The sequence below is a fragment of the Ictalurus furcatus genome, chromosome 10 (assembly GCF_023375685.1).
Source record: "Ictalurus furcatus strain D&B chromosome 10, Billie_1.0, whole genome shotgun sequence".
Lineage (NCBI taxonomy): Eukaryota > Metazoa > Chordata > Actinopteri > Siluriformes > Ictaluridae > Ictalurus > Ictalurus furcatus.
Window position 1 is genome coordinate 11575231 of NC_071264.1, and position 21571 is coordinate 11596801.

Consider the following 21571-nt stretch of genomic DNA (forward strand, 5'->3'; position numbering starts at 1 on the left):
TTTTCATGTCTTTACAGGGTGTCCCAAAAGTCTCTATACATAGGGGAATGTAACACTTTTTAGCAAAATGTCTTCCAAATATTTCTTTTCAAATTTCGCCTTTAACCTTTGACAAAAGAAGAACATATTGAAATCATTGTCATGGCTGGATCCAGAAGCTGTCACAGAGTTGTGATGGACATGCAATTACACCCATGTGTTAACTTGAGTTTATCATGAGTGGGAGAGACGACTCCATGTGTGTTTACAAAGAAATGGCAATCATCTAGAGGATGTTTTGTAAATAAAGTTACATTTTGCTAAAAAGTGTTTCCCCTATGTATGGAGACTTTTGAGACACGCTGTAGAGATTACATTGAGTGATGTGGGGAAAATAAATCCAACAAGGTGGAAAAACCTTGTTGATGAGACGGAAAATGGCTGGACTGGTTCAAGCTGACAGGAAGGTTATGGTAATTCAAATAACACTCTACAACTGTGATGAGCAGAAACACATTTCAGAATGCACAGCAAGTCAAACCTTGATGCGAATGGGCTACTACAGCAGAAGGCCACTCATTGTGCCACCATGCACTACATAAGTGTATATAATATCTGGTCAATTAAACATTCTGTGTGACTGGTTTTCTCTTTGGGTTTGACTGTAAAATAAGAGTAAAACATTTGTGAAAGGTGGATTAAAAATAACTATTATACAGACTTAATGTGGTGTACAGTTGTTTTTAACAGGGAGAGCTAAGAATTGACTGTGTGATGGGAAAAATCAGAGACGCAGCATACAATGGCCTGATGAAACCGAGGAAGGAGATTATGGGTAATGAGGGACAACAATCGTTTCTGATTCTTGTAAGTATTACTATGGAGGTTTAGAGACAGGGTCAAGTTTCCTCTGCTCATCAGGTAAGTAGCTCTTTGTGCTAGAGCATGGCCTAATCCTCTCCCATGGAGAGAGACTGTGTCTCTGTGTAGTCATGCGTGTCTGCAAAACCACAGACACACACTCACATCTCTCTCTCTCTCTCTCTCTCTCTCTCTCTCTGCTTTTGATAATCTGTCTCGCTGTCTCATTCCCACACACACATACACACACACTCAGTGTCACCCTCCCACACACCTCAATCTAAAATTGTACCTCCACTCTAGCAGAGCAAAATGGATTGCCATCAAATATTGATATATCTTATCTGTTGCTTACACCAGTAACGACTTGGCTCAAACACACACACACACACACACACACACACACACACACACACACAATGCCTATTATGCACAAAATGGAACAATCAATTTCAGCTTGTCCAATGCTAGAAAAAAGAAAACACCACTTAAAGCAGCTAAAATAAGGAGTAGTTACTCATGCAACAAAGACGAAATATGTTCAAAGAGAAGAAAAGCATAAACTCTTGGTGAGTGCTGATACTCTTTCTGCTTTATTCATGAAACACTCACAATACTTTCTCTTAAAAGAGTGAAACAAAAATTACGGTCTCTTTTACTTTATAGCAAGACTTAACAGTTTAGGAATTAAAATCCAGTGGATTAAATAATTGACCTTCAAGCAAAGATGAAAAGCTAAATTTGCTCTATACTGTATGTTTTCAGATGTGTAACGTATGTGATCACATGCTCTGAAATCACATGTGAACACACGTGAGTGAATTTGACATCATGTGAACAATATCTGATGATCTGAAAAATCTGAATTCACATAGCCTGGATGTGATAAAATGCTATGGGGGGGGGGGGGGCATGGTGGTTTAGTGGTTACTACGTTTGTCTCACATCTCCAGGGTTGGGGGGCTCAATTCCTGCCTCTGCCCTGTGTGCACAGAGTTTGCATGTTCTCCCGTGTTTCAGGGGTTTCCTCAAGGTACTCCAGTCTTCTCCCCCAGTCCAAAGACATGCATTGTAGGCTGATTGGCATTTCCAAACTGTCTGTACTGTGTGAGTGTGTGTGCGATTGTGCCCTACGATGGGTTGGCACCAAGTCCAGGGTGTCCCCCGCCTTGTGCCCCAAGTTCCCTGGGATAGGCTCCAGGCTCCCCGCAACCCTGTGCAGGATAAGTGGTAAAGAAAATAGATGGGTGGATGAACTACATGTGAAAAATGTGATCTGAATCATGTGCTCATTCACATGTGAAGCTTGTGTGAGTCTTCTGTAAGATATCACTAAAAACACAAAAAATAAAATATATTTTTCTAATCTTTCTCACACAAGAGTGCTGTAAAATTATTATTGCACACAGGAAGCATATGAGCATAGAACAGTACACTTAGCAGTATAGATACTGCACACAGGATCTAAGATACTAAAAAAACAGACCAAGAAGAAGAACATAAACTACATAAACTAGATGTACATAAAGAACATAAACTGCAGCAATGGTGTAGTTTCAGGCAGCCACATTCTCCTTTAGTCACTCATTAAGTACAGGCCCATGATGCCAAAAAAAGGCATTAGAAAAGAATTTATTTTCCCACAAAAAATATTATGCTCTGAAATTCAAGTACTCCAAGTACACAATTTTGAAAAGGGCTCTTAGGATGGTACAAGGTTCATGCTTCTAAAGGAGCTGTACTTGAAATCTTTGTACTTGGCACTTTTCTACTGCATGGTACAGCTCAACTCGACTTGACTCTGCTTGCTTTTTGGGGGCTTTCCACTGTGGATAGTACCTGGTACCTGGTAGGTTCCAGGCTAGCGGAGCCAATACTAAATGTGAGCCATGCACTGAGGGAGTAAGGATTCTCCTTAACAAGTGGTTCTGTATTTTGCCTGAATAAATGTGTCATTTAATACATACTTTGCATATGGTAATATTCTATTAATTGAAAATTATGTATCATTTATCTCATTACGGATAAAATTACAACAAAGGTTTCTGTCTTAGATTTTTAAATCTCGCTTGTTACGGATTACCAAACAGGCATTTAACAAAGTTGCTCCTGTCACAGCTGAATCTAACTTAGTCATATTGAGCACTACATAGGTTATAGACCACCATTATTGTACATCATTAATAGGGTCCATGTTCAGTGGACAGTAAAGGCATTTGGACTAAGGCCTGACCATGTATGTACTTGTACAGGGCTTTGATTCCTGCGTGAAGGCAAGTGGAAGATGGCACCCATGTTGAGGTGGCACAAAACCGCAGTGGAAAAGCAAGCTCAGAAAAGTAAAGCAAGCTGAGTCGAGTTGAGATGAGGCATACCGTGCAGTGGAAAAGTGGCTTTAGAACTTTTTAGAGGGTTTTTTTGTCCCTCTAAGATTATTCTTCTCATAAGTTCAGTGTTAAATACATATTGTGAATTTATTAATTTATTTATTGTTGGGAAGTGGTAGCTTGGTGGTTAAGGTATTGGACTACTGGTTAGAAGGTTGTGAGTTTAAATCCCAGCACTGCCAAGCTGCTCCTGCTGGAGCAAGGTCCTTAACCCTCAACTGCCCAGTCACTATGGAAATGCCATAAATGTTATTGTTTCTCCATTCATTCATTTACTACATTTCTTCCTTATTTGTTTGTTTGTTTGTTAGTTATTATATTTATTGTTAGTTATTTTGTCCAAATTGAATTTCAAGTGATTTCAAAGCAAGCAAATTTTAACAAATGTTTAGTGTGGAAAGGTGCAGGCATTATTTTCCCTAGACTTCTAACTTTAAATGGATTTTCTTTGGCATTTTAACATTTACATAGACAAAGATTTGAACCAACATGTACGGCACAGCAGAACAGTGGTTAGTACTGCTGCCACACAGCTCCATGTTCCCATCCTGAGCTTAGCTTTTGGTTTGTCTGGAATTTCATATGTTCTTACAAGGTTTGCTTGGGCTTTGCTGTCTTCTCAGTGAACAAAAGCAGGCAGGTGGATTGATTGGCTATGCTAAATTGTCACTAGATGTGAATGCGTGTGCGCATGGTGCCCCTCGATGGACATGCATCCCATCCGTGGTAAATTCCCACCTTGTGCCAATCCAGTGTTCCCAGGATTGGCTCCAGATCCACAGTGACCCTGACCTTGACCCAGAGGAAGCAATTACTGAAGATGAATGAAAGTTGTATGAGCCTACAGAGAACCTTTTTGGGGCAATAGTAATAGCCATTTTTCCCCTCAAGAATATCTTTCCCAATGGTGTGTCCAGTAAATCCACAATCCAAATCCACTTCATTCATTTGCTTGTTTGTTTATAGCAGTGGCTTTTGTCCAAATCAGTTTCAGGTGAGGCAGAGTTAACTCCAAGCTATTTTTTGTTACAAAGTTTAAGGCTAGTGACACACACTAGTGGCTAGTGTGTGAAATCTAAACAAATCCAACCACACTGCCCTTGCTTGTTCAGTATTTTCATCAGATCAGTTTCTTTTAACACAATGTTCAGCTGTGTTACTCTGACTGCATGTTATTTTCAGCTAATGTTGAGTTGATGGGGCATGGGGGAGTTCATCAGTGACTCCATGTATTATGTGCTTGAGTGTTTAATGGTGCGATTACAGCATGAAGGTCACTTAACACATGTACAAACAGCAAACCTGCGACTCAAAATCTGAAGACACTACAGGTAATTAATGAATATAATATGTGCAGGCAAATGTGAAGGCATGCATGAATACACCATTTTAACAGGGTTTTTGCAAAAATGTCAAAGTGCATCTTGTACATGTATAAAAAGAAAGCTTATAAATGTATGAGGTAACTATACTGTAAATAGCTTGACGGATGGCCAAATGAAGGAAAAAGTAGGGTTGATAAACGTGGGTTATGTGGGGTTCAATAAACTGTGAACAATCACAATAAACTTCATAAGGGGGAGTGAAAATATTTCACATTTACAAGCAGCCAGAAGCTCCCATGCAAGTTAAATCAAAGCCACAGTACCAGCATGTAATCCAGCAGCCATAAATCACTTGTGATGATCTCCTTCTTAATCAACGTAAGCACAAACCGCTAATAAAAGATGATAGTGTTACAGTTTTGCAAAGTCAAGGTAAAATATTATTTCAGTAAGGCAAGCCCAGAGAACACTTTGCACGTCAAATAAAATTTCACACCATGGTGAAATAAAAAATAGCTCAAACAATAAAGTGATTCGTTCAATCACAAAGGTAAACCGTGTTCTCAATAACTTCTCCAGATTGATTGAATGGTAAATTGCCAGCCGCTGTATACTTGGCAGAAAAAGCACCATGAAGATTGGAGCATATTCTTCCAAGAGAATAACAGCCAATATTTGCACAAATGTGTAACTCTTACAAGAAAAAAAAAATAACTTAAGAGAAATACTAAGCACACCACAACACAAAACCAGCAAATAAAACTAAAAAATACACATACAAACACATGTACAAACTGTCAGGTGTCACATAATGAAGATAGTTTTCTTGATTTGCACTCTATACACACCTGCCATGCTGGGACTTGGCTTCATGTAACTTTCCTAGCTCTCTGGTTCCCTAAAAATGAAGTCACCCAAGCCAAGCTCCAGTAATTACCTCCACAGTTCACCAGAGAGGTCTAATTTCCGTCACCTCCTGACTATTTCAGGAGTGGCGGCCACACATGATTGATGGGTTATGAAACCTTTTTTACAGTTCTGATATTTTGCTGAAACAAACTGGGGTCTGAACTTTCCATCTGCTCCTAGCTTGCCTCTTTTCAGCCCTCCGTTTTCCCCAGAAGTCCTCTGCTGTCCTTGAGCCCTGGCACTGCACTTTGATCATGCCTCTTTAGGGAGAGGCCAGGAACCTGCAAGATTAATGCTTTTCCAGGGCATATCACAGCCCACTGCCAGCCACTTTAATCACTCACAGTCGCTTATTGTGGATGCAGAATGTGTGTTGAGCTGCTTACAAGTGCAACTGTGGCTGGTGTCATATCTGCAACGTGGCTCTACAGGGTACTTCTACTTCCAAATCTGATGAAAGAGGGATGAAAGAGGAATGGAGTACCTGGTCTATTATGTTGCTTCATCTAACTGGCCCGATGTAATCTAAGTAACTATAAGGGAATGAAAAGATTATGAGGTGAAGGTATCCGATAAATGGATCAAAACTAAATAGCTGTAGACACCTAGTAGGCCATGCAATGCCAAATGAATTTCAAGGACACTAATCTATTTCCTATTTTGGTAAAACAATAAAGTTTCATTTCACACTTGACCAAATCTGATGACAGGCAAAACTGATTAAAACCGTGCAAATTGGTTACCCGATTCAACCATTCAGCTCCAAAAACGTTTGGAGGCAACACAAGGAGCTAATTGAAGCAGTCATAAGACAAACCAAGCAAATTAGGTCCTTTCACTGAGCTTTTATCCCGCAAAAGATTTCACTTCTCCAAATGAATATTTGTTTTCAAGAAGATATGTAGCATCAGAGAGTGAGAATAGGAGGACGCACCCAAAAGTGGCACGTATCTCATCTCTTGAAAATCACCAAAACAGCAGCATTATCATAAAATAACCCCTCTCATAACAGTCACTGTCATAAACCAGGCTTATTGGAACCTGATATGCCTATTTTCTGATGTCAAGAAAATGTCTCAAAGGAAGATGCAGTGTTTGCCTGCCAAGCCACTGCAAACATAAACAAGATGATTCTCTGTTTCCATGGAACACTTTAAATAACTTTTTAAATATGTGGCATGAAAAATAGTGTATTTCTGCCACAGTTTCTCCTGTCACATTGCAGTTCCCATGGCGATGAATATCATGTGCTCATGTTTGCTTTGGTTTTTGTTCTAGTCATGTCTCCATCTCTGTCTTGTCATTGGTTTGTTGCCCTATTGTGGTCACCTCTTTTGTGTTAGTTCTTGATTAGTTTGCATATCTACTGGATATCCTCTCTGAGTCATTGTTCGACTAATCATGATTTTGTACCATTAAGTACGTATATTACATTGTACTTCCTGGTTCTGAATCTAGTTCCCTTATGTCTCATTATGGATTGTCCTATATTAAGTCTGCCTATTGTGTGCTTCCACACCTTCTGCTTGCGGAATGTTACACTTGCATAGACACTTGGACCGAAAACATATATATTTGTGATGAAACCATAAACAGCTTGATGGATGGCAAATAAAGGAAACAGTAGGGTTGCTAAATCTCAGCCAAGTTTCCTTGTTCTTGGCAGAAAGGAGTGGAAAATGATATGGTCTCCAGCTGTTGTAGCACGTCCGCGTCAAGGTTTCGGCATTAGTGAGCTCTGACATGATTTCTGTTTATCACAGTAATAACAAGAGATTATTTCAGTTACTGTACCCTTCCTGTCAGTTCAAACCAGTCTGCCCATTATCTTCTTACCTCTCTCATCAACAAGGTGTTTCTGCCCACTGAACTGCTGTTCAATGGATGTTTTTTGTTTTTCACACCATTCTATGTAAACTCTAGAGACTGTTTGTGAAATCCTAGGAGATCCGCAGTTTCTGAAATAATTGAACCAACCAGCCTGTCTGGCACCAGCAACCATGCCATGCTCAGAGTTGTTGAGTTCACATTTATCTATTCTGATGTTTGATGTGAACATTAACTGAAGCTCTTGATCTGTATCTGTATTATTTCATGCAATGTGCTGCTGCAGCATGATTGGTTGATTGGATAAATGCATGAATGAGCAGGGGTATAGGTGTTCCTAGCAGGGTTACAGGTATTCCAAGTGGCTTTTGAGTGCATGACCACCATTCTGCCATTCTTGCTATTTGAGCTACAGCTATATATTTTAACCATTAAACCATTTATTTAATTGGACATATGTATATCCCAGCAGGTAAACTTGTATGCCACTTCTCCTTTGAAAGTAATAAAATTATATTTTAACATGAGACATTTTAGAAGTTAAAAGCTCATGAAAGAGAACTGCCAAACTAGGTTCAGATTTGTAACCCCACTAGTCGGCCAAAAGCAATGGGGCAGAAAGGGTCCGAATACAAGACTATAAAAATTGAACAAATAAATAAAAAGCCCACAAACTCAGAGAGGCCATAGTGCATGCATGTCACTCTTGGTTGAGCTGTGGGTGGACATGCTGCCTATCAGAATACTGACAGAACAAAGAGAGAGAGAGCGCGCGAGAGAGAGAGAGAGAGGCAGAGAGGGAGGGAGAGAGTGGGGTGAAGAGCATGAAGCATAGAGGGCTTAAACTCCCCCAATGATCAAAAGAACAAAATTCCGATTAGACTTCATGTCTGTTCTAGTCACTTAGTACATCACAAAAATAGATCAAGATGGCTTGATAAAGGATGGAAAAAGAAGGGAAAGGACAGACAAGAGTTTAGAGAGTAGATGGTGAGAAAAAGTTACTTATCTAAATGTATATTTAGAGTTACACTTAAAATGGAGAGAAGCAAACAATATCAAAAATAATAACGTTGGTGGAAAAAAAAATATTCATGCTGTAAAAGTTTCCACATTTCTAAATGTCATTCAACACACTTGGGTAATATACATACATTTAAAAGGTTGCAGGAAATTGAATACAACAGACATAACTTATTGCTATGTTTTTTCCCCCAGATGAATTATTCAGCTCTGGTGTAGCAGCAACACCGAAAATACCACATGCACCGGAGTACTGACTTGGCTTACTGTATTAATGTCCAAACAAAATAACCATATTGATCCAAGTGGAGGAAACATCATTTAAGATGCCCTATTTGTGATTATAACAAACTGAAACAAGACCAAATCAGCATCTACTACTTTTTTACTGGGCTAAATTTTGTGCATGCTCTAATTGAACTGTCACCAAAACCCCTACCATGAAAAGCAGAAGTAAATAATTAAGTAAAGTTGACATATAAAGCACATTTAAACAAAATAGTATAAGAAATATAAAAAATAAAACAATGAAATAACACACAAAACAGCCAGATAGTGAACCAAAACCAAAGAAATATAACAAATGTCAAAATATTGACCCTGTTCAGTTGCCAATGTGGACAGGTAGGTTTTAAGACAAGATATGAATTCCAAAATAGATTGGGCTTATCTACAGTAGTAGCTGTTGATAAGCTGTATTAGAGTCTAGGTGTGTAGACATCAAATACCTTGTCTCCTTTGAGTTTTAGGGCATTTTTACAATTGGCCTAAATATTTGAGTCCACTGCCAGGACCTATTCTGGGCTTGTTTGAGGGAAGGGCTCATAATCACAGTTCTACTTTCACTTATAAGAATTCCTTCTGAACCATGGATCAGTTTTTCTATGCAAAATTATCCCAGCACTCAAGCAGAGAAGAGCAGTGCTTATTGGGTGCATGACATGTCATCATGCAGAAATACCTGCAAATGAGGAGCCGTTCTCATATGAAAGGATTTTTAAGCTTGCAGGCTGACACAAGCTGTGCATTTTTTGTAATTCTGTCAACTCTAGCACTCACACCATAGAGGTGAACTAATTATAGTGCTTCAGTCATATGAAAGTTTGGTTTGATATACAGTATCAGTAAAGCATTCCCTCTCATCCACTGACCATAGCAACCCAGCACAAAATGTGAAACATGACAAGTTGAACCAATCGCATTACCTGAAATGTGGACCACACCATGGGTTGGTGGAAGCCCAATGCAAGTGTGAAAACACCCTTAATTGTGACCTTTGCACAGCCAATGCATTTTCTGAGGAAGACCTCAACCATCTTTGCACATATCAAAGGTGACTCAACAATATAAAGAGGGGCCAGACAATTATGAACTTTTAAAATAAATAACTAAAGGAAATCAGGAAAAAGAAATGACCTGATTAAATAGTAAATAAATGGTCGACTTCAATACATAAATTCCAATTTGTTTCCTGAAACCATTTGTCATGACTTTTCATCAGAGACCCCAATGAGCCATTTACAATCCAACGTTTATTTGGATGTGATGTGACAGAACCCTTTAATCTGGTGTGCTAGGTCCAAACAATTTACATACCAGACGAGGGTCAAGCGCTGCATAAGCAAAAGTGTGCCAGATAAGAAGTCATCTTTAAGCAGAAAAGAGGAGAATGGTAAAAAGTGCAGTACAATGTCACACGTGGTTTGTATCTAAAGTCTGCAATGGCCCTAAGAGCACAACAAAAAAGCATTTTCACATATTTATGTGTGAACTCTTGAATACCAAAGTAGGCCATGCACAGGTGTTCAGGGGAGATAAGACCTGTGCTTTCCTGGGTTCCCTTTTCCTAAACAGGATGTGGGTGGAGGGGTGTGATACATATTTTACTATCCATGGTTGTCAATCATTTTGAATGGATGCTACCATTGTGTGAGACAGGGATTTTTTTCTTCTTTTTTTTTGTAACTTAGAAGTGTGCTGTTGTGGAGAAATACATACAGAAGCCACCTAAATATTTGGGTCAGGGGTTATGAGACTCACCTGGGACCTGTCAAACTCATGATCTCCTCCATAGATGTGGGAAGAGGATATGAAGCTCTGAAAGCAGCCTTAAAAAAACTCTGTAGAAATAAGGTCTGTTTTCAATGAATGAATCACATGCACCACAATGGTGTACTTGATATGTCTTGCAGTCCATAAAATGAGTTATGACTGCCAATGAGATATGACACAACAGCATATTGTGGGGTTAAACACAATCACTGGAACCGATTACACCACACTGACATGAGAGCACTTGTAAATCTTGGAGGCTGTCAAAAAATAATTCATGTAGTCTAATTCATGGCAAAGACCAATTCGGTCTTATTGGTGTGTCATTTAAATGCACCCATCCAACAGCATATTTTCCAGTGGCTCCAGAGCACAATACCAAGGACTGTCTCTAAATTATGCTGCTCAAATGAAATACACTTTGACACCCTTGCCTTACTAAAACAACTCATGCCTTCCTTGCACCACTAGTTGCTTCAAAGTAGAATAAATAAAGATGGTTGCAAAGCCATCTGACAGTAAAACCCTGACTTCAAGAGAAGCTTTAAAGTACCGTCCCATTAAAAATAAATAAATTTACACATCAATTTTATCCTTATACCACAGCGGTGGTGAATTCTTATATGTATCGAATTGGTCAGAAGATGATAAATTTTCTACGACAGCAGCTCTGACAGTAGTTCTGGCTCTAATTCAAATCACAGGTTTACACTAATGTTTTCAATCTAATATACTATAATAATTCATTCAAAGGTGGGCGCTCTACATAAAGTAAAGCTCGCAATAAACTTATTTATTTTAAAAAGTTGTTTACAAAGAGAAATGTATACTCGTCAGAAGCATTCTGTAAAGAGACGTGTACCATTTATGGAAGGGGTCTCCACTGGAAAGTCTTCAAGACAGTGGAATTTGTTTCTCAGTAACATGACAAGCTGCGTTTTTTGTCTTAGTAACTTTAAGAGAAAGAACACAGAGAGGCTGGTGAAGGAATTTTTATGTTTGTAGCTGCGATAACATAAGTGATAATAGGAATTATCCACGGGTCATTTCACAGATGTTCCACAACATTAAATGTAACTATAAATGGTTAAAAAGTATGACGAGTCATTAAATAATAAATAAAACACTGTAATCATAAGCAAAATGCTGTTGTATAAGAGGCATAAAACACTTTTTGCTGTTATTGGAAAGTAATGAACTCTGGGGTGGTGAAAGTAAGCGCAACTGTGGAATCTTTTCCTTTAACAGTGCAACCTGAATTGTTTAATTCTTTACATAACACCCAGAGTATACTCTGGAGCAACAACCCTGACCAGGATGAATAAATAAATTAATAAATAAATTCAAACAACTTATTTAGGAGTACTTGTGTGCGAATCTGCCAGATGAAGAGTCGTTTTATGTGGAACATTATATAATTAAGGGGATTAAAAAAGTTAAAACAAAGCTAATTAAATACCATCCGTGCTAATTGTATTGCCTAAAGAAAGGAATTAGTCTGTATAAATATTACTTCTTAAAAGCTCACACATTTGAAGGAACAAAATCCAACAAAAAGACAGGAAAAGAAAACTTTTCAGCCAGCTGGATATTTCTACGTGTTATAATCTCACTTTCTCTGTTGCATTTTTTCCCCCTTATATGTCAGTGATACTGTAGCAGGTAGATAAGGTTTAGCAGGAGTCTACAGTAAGGGTGTGATTTGGGTGACAAGCCAAAAAGGTTGTGGGGTGATTGGCACACCTGTAAATTACTCCCGATGCCATATTTATGTTTTCTCTCTCTCTCCCCTCAGTGAGCCAAGTGTGTTTGACATTGTGTTTGTGTGTGTAGCAGCTGGGTAGATGGAGGTGGAAATCAGAGAGCTGTGTTTTGTTTGTCCCGATCTGTATTTAGGTTTAAGAGTTTAAAAGAGCCACAGGGTGCAAGCTAAGAATAAAAAAATAATAATGTCCAAAGATTACACTGAGTCTGCTGTGCTCTCTGAGTGGTTTGCTCTTGAATTTGTTACATTGGTGCCAAAACCCGGGAGCTACTCAGAGAATGAAGTAATGTGGACAGTCCTCTGGCTCACATCATCTAGTGGTAAACCTGCAGGATCAGCAACATCAGGCTGTAATCGATCTGCAGAAACAGGAGATGATGTTCTTTGTAAAAAAAAAAAAAAAAAAACTCTAGCCCTTCTCAAGAGCTTTATAACCCCCTTGTCGTCTCCTGTAACAACTGTAATAAGCACTCTCATCCTGAAGAGGCACTCCAGGATGCTGCCAAGGTGTCTCTAGAAATGTTTCTGACTATGGCCTTGACATGTGGTGGTCCACGGGTGCCTGGACATCCATATCCAAGAGCTGTTAAGTGGTAACTCTAGAAGCCTAGCAGGTGGCCTATAGTCCACCACCCAAGAACTAGCTGGACTATTCAGCTATGAAGAAAGCCATGTTGGCATGCATCGATTTGACCATGGAAAGGCAGTTTGGACAATTGATGTTGGAGGAAGGGGATTAGATCTCTGCCTTCACTCTGAGCCCTCCTTGACCCAACTGCTGATCATGCAGTTGATGTTGGAACAGTTCAACTTCAGGATGGCACAGTGGCGTGGGTACAGTTCTACCAAATGATTCTCATTTTACCTTTAAGTTCAAAAGTGACAAATAGCCATGGGTGCATTCTAAATATAAAAAAAATCAAGTTCAAACCTGGGTCTGCTGTGATCTCAGAGTGGGATGCTCTTGAATTTATTACAGATACCAAAATGTCACCACACTGGGGTGTTAATTTGAATGGACATTTTTTTCCTCTTTATAATTTATTAATGCTCACCCCACCCCTTTTTTAACAGTTGTGATGCTATTCACCAGGTTGGCATTGGTAATTAAAGAGGTACACAAAGCGAGCACACATACACTGAATGGAAGGCAGAGAAACTCCAAGAGTACTGGCAACATTCAGCAAATGAGCAACAATGTTAAAACAATAAAACAGAAGAGATACAAAAAAAAAAACATCAAACACACGAACATGCACAACAAGTACGGTTTTAACTGAGAAAACTGAAAAAATATCTTCATTGCAAGAAAAAAAAAGTGTTAAAGCACATTTGAGGCAATGCAATTGCAAAGGTAATAGCTACTGTATGCACACCATTTGTGCCATAATTTAAACATTTGTACGGGGACAGTATGTGCTGGAGGGCATCATCCTCTTGTTTTAAACAGTGTGGAAAAAACTCACTCATATGCACCAATACTCTCTTGAGAAGAACACAGACTTGTTCAATTTAGGCATGACATAACTTTCCCCTTAATGTCCTTCAAGAATGATGGGTAGAAATACATTACAGAGTGGACAGTATGAAGAAAAAAATTGTGTGCCAACCCACATTTCCATTAAGTAGGCTCAATCTAGAGGAAACCGAGAAATAACTAAAATGGTCACCTTCATTTATTGTTGCTAAGGCCAGTGCCTTCTCCTCACTGATTTCATGGTTCTATTTCATTTCTGAAGAACATAAGCTAAAAGCAACCAAAGAGCATTGCTTCTCATTCACTTCTTCCATATGCACCCCCATTTTGGTGAAAAGGAGACCATCCTAGCATGATATTTCATGGCACCAATAGAAAAGATCCATGAATTCACATTTGAATTATTAACATCAGCTATTAGACTCAATCAGTTCTTGGTGCTGTAAAGCTTGACCTGGTATCCTTGCACACACTGCTCAATCTTAGGAAATAATGGGTAGATCTGTTATACAATAGCCAGGTCTGTTATATTTTATAATATCACATATTTGATGTAAAAAGCTGCTCATTTGTAGGCTTTGAACAAAAGTTCCAAAATATAGCTTTTGTAATGATGTGTTTAAATTAATTACTTGATATATATTAATTATAATTAATTACTTGATTATATATATCAAGTAATTAATTTAAACATACCAGTACAAAAGCTATATTATGGAACTTTTGTTCAAAGGCTTCAAATGAGCAGCTTTTTACATTAAATATGTAAATATGCACCCTGTCCAGGGTGTACCTGTACCCGATGTGCCCTGGGATAGGCTCCAGGTTTCCCCGTGACCCTGAAAAGGAGTAAGCGGTAGAGGATGGATGGATGGATGGATGGATATGTACATATCCTTGAGGAAGACATCTTAAAGCAAGTTGAAGAATTAAATGAAAAGAGCAATTTAGCATTATGTTTGGTTGATTTCAATAAAACACAAGTGGTATATTATTCTCAACATTCGATGCTTCACCTTCTGGTTACAACGTTTGACATTTTTCTGACTGGCTCGCTACACTTCTGCGCCGGTTTTGGGCTACAGGAAAAGGTCTCTTGTTGGTCATAAGTCAGGTGGCCTCTTTGTGTGAAAGTAGACAGGATATTTTTTTCTATATTTAGTCATGAAAAATGAAACTCTAGCAAAAACTAGAAGTCTAGCTTATTAGACTCCATCCCTGTGATAGACCAGAGCTTTATTTGTGTTAATTTAACTCCGTAAGCTCCCAGAACCCATTACCGGCTCCAGACTTATATTTCACCTAGTTCCACTGTAGTTGCTGCTAATTCACCATATTGAATAATACATTTACATTTACAACAATTAACAGAGGCCCTTTTCCAGAGCGACTTACAGAAGTGCTTTGTACTCTCTATCAAAAACATATCCTCATGCTTATTCATTAGGTCAGAGACTAAAGATGCCATTAGCCTAAAAACCTTATTGGGGAGGTTAACACATATGAAAAGAAAACAAGACGAGGATTCTTTTTATACCTTACAATAGGTTAATGAATATAAACAGAATTTAGTAAATGTTTGAGTTTATGTAAAGGAAAAAGAAGACAAAACAATGTCAGCAAGCCAAAATTATGATAAAGGCATATCCTCAGTCTTGATATGTGATATGAGTTAAATATTTATCCTTTACCCACAGGGTTTCTTATGTGATTACGTGTATAGGACCATACTTGAGACTTGTCAGATTCAGTTTCATTATATCATACTTTAACAAGCTCATGGGAGTCTTGGAAATGTTGGACTTTTTTCCCTTTGGCTATTGGGTAAATTAAGTAAAATCCTCTTGTATTATGCATACAATAGCTGACATACTCTGCTTTTCTCAGGGACATATGATGAACCATGGAAAAATCCATAAGGCTGACCAAATTGGCCCTGATAAAAACGTTCCTCGGAGAGAGGGAAAAAATACCGATGTGCAGGCCACTTAGAAATCCAAAATGCAGCATTTTCTCTTTATCCCTTTAATTTCATGTGCTATAGTTTGACACAATACACATTCAAAACTAGAAATCTCAACTAAGTTATTTATATCTAAACATCTTGTTATAGGGAATCTGTACAGTGGAATGTATGCTTTCTGAGCAAGCAGAAAAAGTCAATTAGATAATTAGATAAAATATCTAATGATTATAGCCATGTGGATCTTGGAACATTATTATAAAAGGCAAAATTATGATGATAATTACTTTCTATTGTAATTTCCCTTTTTATTTTACTGAAAGATCAAGTTCTCCAATAATGATTTAGAAGTTCAGGCTTTCCATAGATATTCCTATCCACAAGAGACTGCTCCTTTAGCCAAAATGCTTGGACCTCACTCTGACAACCAACACCTTCCACCTCGTCCCAGCTCTATTAACAATCAAGCATGTCATAGCAGGTACTGCAATCAGACTTCACACACTCATAAATCTACAGGAGGCTACAGAATATGGAGGCCACTACTGACTACCATCACCTGCATATTGACAACCAGACAAATATTATTGGTCCACATACAGTGTTTCTTGTGTGTGTAAGTGTGTGTAGGTGTGACATATGAGTCAGGTTTACATTATGTGGGAGAGTTTCATGTACATGATGCATAAGTGAAGTGTGCCATTGACTTATCCAGCAAACGTTTGTGAGTAAAGTGACCCTGAATAAATTGTAATTAAGAGATGTGGAGATGGTTGAAGGCACCCGGTTAACCAGTCCCTGGTAGTGAAAAGGTAAATTAAATAAAGTGCTGCTGAGGAATGCTTCTCCACTTGAAGGAAGAAAATTACTACATTCAATTTGATAGACAGAGAAAGAGAGAAAAAATGGAGAGAGGGTATAATCAACTAAATACCGGCCAAAGTCATTTAGACATTTTATTAGAAAAAAGTCGTTTTGTGACCTTTAAATTGACGTTGAACATGACCAAACTGCACTCATGAAAACCTGCATCTGAATTATTACTCATCAAACCATCATGCAGGTAATGCACACATTTAGCATGTGACCTCTAAATACTTGGCATAAATAGATTTCACCATTTCCTGATTTGGTGTGAGTCAGATTATACCGAATGCTAAAGGCTTTTGTATGTGGTTCCATCTCTGTATATAAATGTTTTGTTTTTGTTTTTTTAAAAAAGCACATTATTCATTCTTCACTTATGTCGCTTACATTAATTTCCATTTATAGAGTTAGCATGACACATGAATAAAAAAAAGAGCAGAATGATTGTGAGAGCATTAAACTTCCATGATCATAACCATGCTGCTCAAATATCCATTTGCTCTCTTGTTTCACACCTTCTCAAAACTTTTTTTCATACCTGTAGACAAACTCCATTACAAGCTTGACAAATCCATTACGCACCAAGGAAGAGCGTTTCCTTTTTAAAAACAAGAAAGAAAGAAAAACCAAGAACATTTTCCCCCTCAGCCTGTCAGGTGAATATCATACATAAATCAGGCACTTTGCATAGGCTGATGGTTGTGTAGAATAAAATCACAATTTAGATCAACAATATTCAACTTAAATTTTAAAAGTTACAGTTGCATAAAACTCCTTGTGTGTGATGTTTCTGATAAGCAGCTACAACAACTGAATGGTGACCTTTTAATTCTTAATCATTAATAATTCGCTCATGGCTATAAATTAAAGAAATTTTGAAGTTTGAAGTTTTGTTCCATAGTGACTTAACATTACTATTTTTGATTAGCACCATGGACAGATTAGATACAATTGGTTTGTATTTGACGTGAAGAGAATAAACATGTAGTGCCTCATCCAGTCATCTTTAAATGTTCTAACAAGCCATTTTTTCAGTTTGCTAATCAGCTCAAAGAGGATAAATAAAATGATTTTTTTTTTTTTAAAGTCTGTGAAAACTCCTCCCATTATGAGCAAATACTGTATCTTTAGCCCTGGAGCTGGTCTCTGTTCCAATGAGCTGTCTTCAGCTAAATAATTTACATAAATGCATGTGATGGGCTGCAACAGAGGATCTGCTACAGAAGCTGCACTGGCAAGTGTTTAGAAAACTAGAGTTGCTGAACTACAGCCAATATGTTTATTGGTTCTGCTAAAGTATTCGCTCAAGTACTTGGTTCAGTCCACTGAAATACTTTGCTGGGTCTGCTACAGACTGCAGTCTGCCATAGGTTCTTGTGCAATGTTGGCAAGACCAAGAAATTACCATGACTGAAACCAAGGTGAATTATAACAACACTGAAATAAAATAAGAATGTTATTGAGAATGTTATTGAGAATGTTGTTGAGACCTCCATCTAGAGTTCACAAAAGGCTGAAATCAACCTGTTGAACTACAGTACCTCTGGCTTCCACATAATAAGCATAACACATTGAGGCCCCAGTTGTTGTGTGTGATTGACAGGGTGAAGCAGATTCACAGAAAATGTCTTACACCAAGGTATCCATTTGCCTTGGTCTGGAGGCACAAAGAGCTAAGCTTATCAATGGTCAGTGATAATGAACAATGCTCCGAGGGCAGATAAGAAAGGCTGGCCATCCAGGGCTGTGATACCAGACAACAGCGATGGGCCTCAGTTTCCTTTGTAATTCAAACACTCGCTTTTCAAAAAGAAAAGGTGAACACGAGAGAGCAAGTGAGAGTGAGAGAGGTGATACTGTGCAGTATGTCATAAGAGTCTGGAAATTAAAAAAAAAATACAAGGATGAGTTATTAGTTCTCCACCACTGATTCAACTGCAGAAGTCTTTTCAGGCTGTGGGAGGAATGTAGCACCCTACTCATCATGGACAAGTCTTTTTAAGAAGGACAATATATATGGTTTCAGATGGTGGTACACTAGGCAGGTAACTAATAGTGGCATGAAATTTGGTGGATTTACTGAAATCTGAGTTATTCTATCTTTAAAATATACTAAGCAGTAAACATCAATCATAATTGCCAGGAAGGTACCTGATACAGGCAAAAGTATGCAGTATGCCTCCTGGTATTGTCAGTGTCAGGTGAAAGAAGACGTTAATATGCTTTCTGAAACTGATCAGGCTTGTACTTTTGACCTGTAATGTCCAATGCACTTAGATTACTTCAATTATCATCAATCTGACAATCATGCACAAGGTGACCAGGGTCTTAAACGTCAAAGGCAGGAAACACATGCCCACACATGCACATACCTCTCTTTTTCTATTGTCCAGCATTAAGATCTAACATTGAAGAACACTGCATATTAATCTCTGCAATTATCATGTGAACTTCGGTGTCCAAGATTTACTGTGTAATCCAGATGTACTGTGTAGCCCTTGCTTCATCTCTCCTTAAAGAGAGTGATGCAGTGGCACTTTAATCCTAATTTGTCCAGCTATCTCAGCTCATCTGTACACTCTGCTCAAACAATTCAGGTTCCGAAGCTTTCATGCTAACACTATCATAAATGTCAGTTCCTTGTTATCTTGTAGATCACTTACTAGTCGAGCATAACTCAGCACAACTGCGTCGTAGAACTGGGATTTTCTTCACTACTTTTTATGAGTTGCATTTCTCAATTAAATGACATTGAACATCACTGGAAAATGGTCACTGGACAATTTTGTTTTTGGGAACTAACTAGAAAACCTGATTGTGGTCTCTTATGTTTTAGATTGTTGGGTTTTTTCTTTTTCATTCTGTTAAATGCCAATGTAACTGTGCTAACAATGTCCATCTGTGATGTCAGGCAACTTACATTTTACATTTTATCAACAACTGACAGACAGCTGCTTAGCTTAACTCACATAAAAAAAATTAAATACAGTATATCACAGATATTTCAATGTAAACATTTTCGATGTGTTTCAGGGTGGATTTTTCATTTAATGAGCCACTTAAATGGAATGCCAACCCAACAGACTGAACAATACAGAACAGTTTCTACACACACCTCCACACGGCGGCGTGAAGACTGAACACTTCAGTCTTCCAAAAAATTGTAACTTATTTTATTATTCACCCTGGGGCTAGCACCAGGCAACAACAAGCTGCTATGCATACACTTCCCAGTTTTTTTATGCCCGCACATACTGCAAACTTCTCGATTCTCTCTCTCTCTCTCTCTCTCTCTCTCTCACACACACACAAACTCACACATTAGTTATAGTTGCCTGTGTTATCCCAGTGGTGCCTGCCACCACATGTTGCTTGCAGAAATATGCTCTGCAAGCACACTAGGTGAACTGACAAAACACAGGGGCATCTGTGAGGCACTTGCAAACATCAGTAAATGTCAACACTTTGCTGAAATATAAGCTCCAAACAGCCAATAGTTTTAAACCAATGTCTTCCAAGTCAAAGCACTTTCCAAAAGTGAAAGTGAAATAACAGCTGTTCCCCAGCTAGTGTCATCCCGTGACTAACCTAATGAACGTTATTTAAGACCGCACAGGAGGCTGCACTGCTAAAGTCATTTAAAACAGACGGTACTCTGCAGGAGTCTAGGACATATATCTGCCTGGAAATAAAAGCCTGTTGCACCTTGCACAACTTCCCATTTAAACATGACACTCCAGAAAAAGAAAGATTCTGAAACATTTACCTTCAAAAGCTGAGCTGAGATGAGATCCTTGTGTGTAATATCCTCTGTCTCTGTGTGTGTCTTTGACAGGAGAATATTCTAGCTAATAGCTTGCCATATAGTGAACACGGAACACATTTACTTCTCTGAAGTCAAGAAATTACCCTAAACTGCTTCCTGCCTCACCTGGACTCATCTAACCTGTTCTGCATTTGATCAACACGACTCTCTCCTCCCTGCTACTCGTCTGCATGCACCCGTTGAAACCAGACACACCAGTTGCAAAATAATGCAGCATGAGCTAAAAGCTCTTTAAAAAAAAAAAAAAAAAAACTATCCCATGTCACCTTGGACAGGACAATTTTTCCTGTGTCCTATATTCTTTGTTGTTCTGTGCTCGCGACAAATGATACTTGCTAAAACTATTTTTGCACAAAATACCATAATATATGAGTGCATTTCTGACCCTCCAGTGAAGGCAGATCTTATCTTGTAAGAAGATATGTTATCCTTGGCTTGTAAGCAGCCAGGACAATGGAGAAAATATTACTGTGGTCAGCACATTAACCAAACAATAAAATGAAAGACACAACAAATTCAGAAAACAGGACAGCAAATGCAGAAAAGAAGCGCACATTCAGAAACAAGTTATTTTTGAAAAAAATATTGTCAACCGGGACATGTTTCTATGTTTTTAACACACAGGATTTCGATGGAAAAATAAGCAATAAGCACTTATTCATTATCACTATCAAAATATTGCTTTTACAAAATGGTGACAAAGATGAAGTATGAAAATCCAGCATTTAATAAATAATTTCATTTATTAAAAATGACTTCCACTTTAGGTGGGCATGGTGACTTAATGGTTAGCATGTTTGCCTCGCACCTCCAGGGTTGGGGGCTTGAATCCCATCTCCGCCCATCTGTGTGCACAGAGTTTGTTCTCACAGTGCATGGGGGGTTTCCTCCAGGTATTCCAGTTTCCGCCCCCAATCCAAAGACATGCGCTGACTGGCATTTCCATAGTATGTGAATGGGTGTAGGAGTATGAATGTGATTGTGCCCTGCAATGGGTTGGCACCCCGTCCAGGGTGTCCCCTGACTTGTGCCCAGAGTCCCCTGGGATAAGCTCCAGGCTCCCCGCGACCCTGTGTAGGATAAATGGTATAGAAAATAGATGGATTTTCATTAAAAACAATACTTCTTAAGTGAATATAGTTGCAAAAGGTATACAATGTATAGGAATAGTGCTTCATGGCATTGCAATGAATGGAAAATGTTCAGTCACTTTAGTTTAAGGGCATCAAAATCCTTCTTGACATCGGCATATATGCTTCTTAAGTTCATAAAAGTTGTATAAATAGGACGGACCTCCAGAGGCATCGTAT

The 21571-nt window shown here is 38.5% G+C and overlaps 1 protein-coding gene across 1 annotated transcript in view; it reads right to left on the reverse strand.

Annotated features, from left to right (window-relative positions):
• The window catches only part of LOC128613922 (inactive N-acetylated-alpha-linked acidic dipeptidase-like protein 2), a 159752-nt gene extending 138432 nt beyond the window's left edge, over positions 1 to 21320 (reverse strand). Inside the window, exon 1 of the mRNA XM_053635110.1 lies at positions 20202 to 21320. The gene's annotated coding sequence lies outside the window, so the exon portion shown is untranslated. The remainder of the gene's footprint in view (positions 1 to 20201) is intronic.
• Positions 21321 to 21571: the final 251 nt, after the last annotated feature.